Here is a 6,369-nt window from a genome sequence, read left to right as displayed (position 1 = left end):
TATTATTATTATTATTATTATTATTATTATTATTATTATTATTATTATTATTATTATTATTATTATTATTAATTTTTGTTTTTTTTCGTATATAATAAATTAAATTATAATAAAAATAAAAATAATAAATATTAATTGTAATATTTTTTTTTATTAACCGAATAGGAAATACGAAAAAAAATAATTTATTTAACAGTATTTTATATTTGAGAATTTCTTAGATTACGCCCATACGATATATTATTCCGTACCCGTTTTAACGTCCTAATTAAAATTTCCATAAAAGTTTTATTATATTTTAATCCAATTTAAATAAAAATAAATAATATAAATATATAATTAATATTAGCCCGAATTGGGGTATTATTAACGGCCATTTCGATAATATTATTTTTATCGGAATTAAAATTATTATTTAATTTACTAGTCTTAGTGCTCAGACTAAACCCCCCTGCGTTGCAAGGTGGACCGGGCGCTCCATGTACCTTTCAGCCACATGGCTTTTCGGCCAATCAAATTGGCCAAAAAGATCGCGCCCGTTCTAGTCTGAGGACATATTGTCGATTTTCGTCGCAAGCGACGGAATCGCACAGTATACGCACTGTGCACATACTGTATGCGCAATAGCGATACAGTTAAAATACTGTGTATTTTTTTATTTACAAATATTTAATTAAATAAAAATGGTAAAAATATAATAAAAGTATCGGTATAAAGTTTAAATTTAGGGCTTTTTAACGGTTAAAACAATATATTTGCAATTATTATAATAAAATAAAAATAAAAATAAATAATAATATTATTATATTTAACGCCCTATTTAAAAATGTATATATAAATAATAATATATATAAACCTTTTGTTTTTAAATAATAATAAATATATTTATATTAACACCCACGTATAATTTTGTTTACCAAATTATCGTCCGTTAATCTTTTATTTATATAAATATACGTTAAATTTAATAATTTATATAAATATTTAATAATTAATATATTTATTAATAAAAGGTTATATAATAAAGAAATTTGATATAATAAACCTTTGAATTTATTATATATAATAATATAATAACGTTTACTTTTTTATTTAATTTAAAATAAATATAAAATAAAATTTAAAAAATATAAATTTTACTAAATCTATATATAAAATACGCAATTTTAATAATATTTACAAATTTTTTGTACGTGGACGTTTTCTTATATCGGTTATATAATCGTTAAAATTTTGGTTTTAATATCATTAAAATTGGTAAAAATATAAACCCATTTCGATTGTAAAATTTATTAAAAATATTTAATATTTAACCTATTCGAATATTTAACACCTTATATTACGTAATATATTAACCAAAACTTATATAAATAATATATACGTATATACCACCTTCCACGTGCAAAAATTTTAAAATTATATATTAAATTAAAAATATAATTAAAAAAAATCGAAAAATTCCAATACTTATTAAAAAACCAACCTCCACTTGAGAATCAAGGGCACCCATATCCCAATTCGACCAATATAACTATTAAATATATAAATTAAATCGTTATTAATTATTTCGTTAATTCCTATATCCAACGTACAAACCGTTTATTTTTACGATTTTTATTTAATTAATTATAATGGAGTGTCGGTCGCCGAATTGGCGAAATTACCTCCATTTGCGCCGATAATCGACAATATGTCCTCAAACTAGAACGGGCGCGATTTTTTTGGCCAATTTAATTGGCCGAAAAGCCATGTGGCTAAAAGGTACATGGAACGCCCGGTCCACCCTGTAACGCAGGGGGGTTTAATTTAAGTATTAAGACTAGGTTGGACCTACAGGTATAAAATAAAGCCACGAATTAAACCACGGCTTAATTGTGGAATTCGCGGTTTAGGGATAAGCCCTAAGACTATTAAAACCGATAAAATTGCCTAATTATAATTATAAACGTTCGATAAAAATTAAAATAATAAATATAATTAAAATATCGCGGGTAATTTGGACGAATTTTGGCAATTTTATTTTATATATAGCCTATTAATTAAAAATATTATTATCGTTTTTTATAATTAAATATAAATAAAAATTAATATATATAATTATCCGTATAATTATTTATATTTTGGATTTTAATAAAATTAATATATTACGCACCTTATATTAAAAACATTTTAACTTTTAACCGGATATTTTTTTCGACGGATCGATTAATAAAGTATGGAAATTTTGTCGGATTTAAATTTTAATTGTTTATATATTTGGATTTTTTTGGATTTGGTTTACGTTATAAAATAAATAAAACCGGGTTAATATCCGGTTAAATTAATTTTTTTTTCGGGTAAAAATTCGGATTTCGTTTTTTCGAATATAATTCGGTTAAACGTTTAATTTTTTTGGCGATTAAATTTTTTATACGTTAATTAATATATTTTATATAATATTGCAAACGGTTTTTTCGGGAATCCGTACGCGTTGGGGAAATTAAAATAACGGCCAAAAAATATAATTTTTTAACGTAATAACGTTAAATTAAATTAATATATTTATTTAATTTTATTTGCGCCGTTAAAATTACGGTTTTTAAATTGGTATATTATCCCGTTTATAAATATTTTCAAATTTTTAATTAAAATTTACGTTCGAAATTGGTAAAATTTATACCGATAACTTTTAATTTAAATAATACGTATATAATTATTTCCATTTTATTTATTTTAAAAATATTGGTAAAATACCGTTATAATTTTAATCGTCGTTAATAAATATTTTAAAATAATCCAATTTTCGTTCAAAATTCGAAATTTAATTAAAATAATATTAATCGGATTATTTTAATTATTTAACGAAATAGAATATTATTAAATAAATATTCCTATAATTTGATAAAATTAAAAAATACGCGTAATAATTAAAATGGTCGAATTTTATTTAATTTGGATATTTTTAATTAATAATCGAAAATTTTTAAATTTATATTTACCGGTAAATTATTATAAATTACAAAAAAATTTTATCCGTTTGGGGCTTTAATAAAATAAAACCGCCAAATATTTTAATTAATATAAAATATTAGGTTAAATAATATTCGAATTATTTAATATATTAATATTATTTATTTAAACGATAATATATTTTGGAAAAATATTCCACGTTTTATTTTCGTCCGTACTATTAATAATTAAATCCTCGTCGTTATAAAAATTAATTAAAAAAACGCGGAAATTTATTTTGGTAATATAAAAATTTTAATATATAACCCTTTTTACAAATTGTAAAACGTAAATTATATAAAATAATTAGGAAATTTTTAATTGTATTTATAATTAGGAATTATAAACCCGAAATTCCGCCGCTACGCTATTAACGCGAAAATTGGATATATTATTAGCCGTAATAATTAATATTTTATTTTTTAATTTATATTTTAGAATAATTTGGGCCGTAAATTTTACCAATCGTTTTTTCGTTTTGTTGGCGTTAATTATAATAAAATCCAAAATAATATAACGGCGTATTTAATTATTATTTACGTAAACGGTTATAATACCCCAAAAAACGTATTTTAAATTTGGATTAATCCACCCGTTAATAATTAAAAATATTTTCCTTTTTCGGGGAATATTAACCAACGTTTGGGTAATAATATTTTTAACTATTATTTTGTATTTTTTAATAAATATTTATAACGAAAAAACCTTTTATCGGTCGTTTCGGATTTGTATGAATAATTTAAATTTCGAATTGTATATAATATTAAATTTTTTCCGTAATAAAATATAAAATCGGACGTAAAATTTTTCGATTTTATTTTTCGAATATTATTATACGTTTTTAGCTTATACGAATATATAATATTTTATTAACGTTACGTAAATAAAACAATAATATATAAAATAAATAAATTTAAATTATAATAAATAATTATATAAATAATTATATAAATAATTATATTTTTTTAAAAAAAAGTAATTTACCAGCCGAAAATTAACGTTAATTAATATAATATTACCGGACGTCGTTTAAATTTCCGATCCTTTTCGGGTATAGGCGATAATATTGCGATACCGTATAAAGGTATTTATTCCGTTATATTATTATTAATTTTTTTTATTAAATTGGGGGTATTTTAATATTTGTATATATTATTTATAAATAACGTATAATTCGCTATTATTTCGGGAAAATTTTTAGTGGTAAAATTTTTAAATTTTTGCCAATTTGGGTTTTTGGAACGTTTTTAAAATCAAATCGATTTTATTATTTTTTAAAATCCAACGGCGAAACCAAAAATTAGTAATAAATAAATTAAAAAAATTATTTGATAATTTAAAGGTATATAAATAATAAACGTTGTTTTTTCCGCCGTTTATTATAAATTTATTATAATTTGTAAATTTGTAATTTGTAAATAATATAACGATAAATTCCGTTTCGGTATTTTGGTTAAAATTTAAAAGGAAATTATTTTCGTTCGAATTTACGTTAAATTAATATTATACGGGCGTTTTTACGTTCGAAATTTTATCGTAAAATTCGTTAATAAATTTAACATTTGGGGAAAATAATTTTTCGATTAATTCCCCTAAAACATTTGTTAATTTATTTATTATAATTATATAATTAAAAATTAAAAAAAAAAAAAAAAAAATAATAATCGGTTTATAATATAAAACGTTAAAAAATTTTTATCGATTTAATTCGTTTATTTAAAATTTAATATAAAATTTTAAATAATCGATATTGGATTTATTTCGGTTAATTTTTTTTTTTTTAAAACAAAAAAAAAAAAGATTTGGAAAATTAACGAATTTTTTTTTTCCCCAAATTATCGCCATTATTTGTATAATAAATTATGGCACGAATAAAATAAAAATATCGCGGATAATTACCGGTTTTTAAATAAAAATTTCCAAATATTAAATAAATTTTTATTTATTTAATTTTTATTTTATATTAATTAATCGAAATTAGATGTTTTATTTTTGTTAATCGTACCTAATTTATACCGTTAAATCCGATTAAATAATTAAACTTTCGATTACCCGTTCGATTACGAAAAATACCAAAAATATTACCCCCGGATATAATTTTATTTTAAAATCCAATTATAAAACGAAATCGAACGAAAAAAATTGCGAAAAAAACGACGGAAAACAAACCACCAATTCGAAAAAATGGCCGTATTAATAACCGAATAATAAAAAAAGGATAACGGACGAAAAATTGTACAAAATAATTTAAACCTGGAAATAAATATAAATTATAATGGTTATATTGGATAATTATATATTAATATATTATTTTAATTATTATATTAAAAAATATTCGCCGTTTATAATTTAGTACGGATTTATTAATATTTAAAATCGTTTTTTAACGTATAATAAGGGATTTAATAAATACGGTTACGTTTTACGTTCGTTTATATATTTAAATTAAAGTTTTAATAGTTTTATAAAAAACCGGGGAAATATTTTTAATATAATTATTTATAATTTCGAATTTAGCTATTATCTACGCCAAACGGATTACGGTATTTACCAAAAATATATTTTTTATCCGATTTATTTTACAAATAATAGGATATAAAATAAAATTTTAATAAATAATATTTACCTATTTATTTTTTTATTTATTTAAATTATATTCGTTTTATTTATTTTATTTATTTAAATTGGTTAAAATATATTAATTTATTTAACGTAAAATTATAAATAAAATTTTTTTTTAATTTTAATTTTTTTTACTAATTTTAAAAGGGGTTGGAAAATAAAAACCTTTTTTACCGTTAAAATTATATTATATTAATTTTAATAGTTATTTTAATTTAATTTTCTATATTTTAATTTTACAATATGAAAAAATCCCGTAATTATCCATTATAACCGTATTTGGGTATAATTTTACATTATAAACAAAATTTTTTTTTTAAATTCCTTAAATATTTTATTATAAATAGGTTTTATAACCAATATTTATAACCTTTTTATTTTTTTATTTATTATTTCGCCAAAATCGGGTATTTTAACCCAATCGGCGGTAATAAATAAAAATGTAACCTATTCCTGGATATTTTCCTAAATAACCATTTGGTAAATTGTTCCAATTAATTTATTAAATATATTTATATATATTTTATAAAACGTTTATTTGGCCCAAATACGGCGTATAAGGGCTTTGCGATTAAATATTTTATATAATTTTTACGCGCGGAATTTGGCGGTATTTATAATATAAATATAATTTAAAATTAAAAATTTAAATACGTTATAGCAAATAAAAATACGTAATAGGATTTTTTTAATAAGGGTAAAAAATTAAATAAACGTAAAATAAACCGTTTTATATTATAATTATTAAATTTGGTATTA

Source organism: Pyricularia grisea (assembly GCF_004355905.1).
Source record: "Pyricularia grisea strain NI907 chromosome Unknown Pyricularia_grisea_NI907_Scaffold_2, whole genome shotgun sequence".
NCBI lineage: Eukaryota > Fungi > Ascomycota > Sordariomycetes > Magnaporthales > Pyriculariaceae > Pyricularia > Pyricularia grisea.
The sequence above is the reverse complement of the archived record's forward strand: the minus strand, read 5'-3'. Positions refer to the sequence as shown.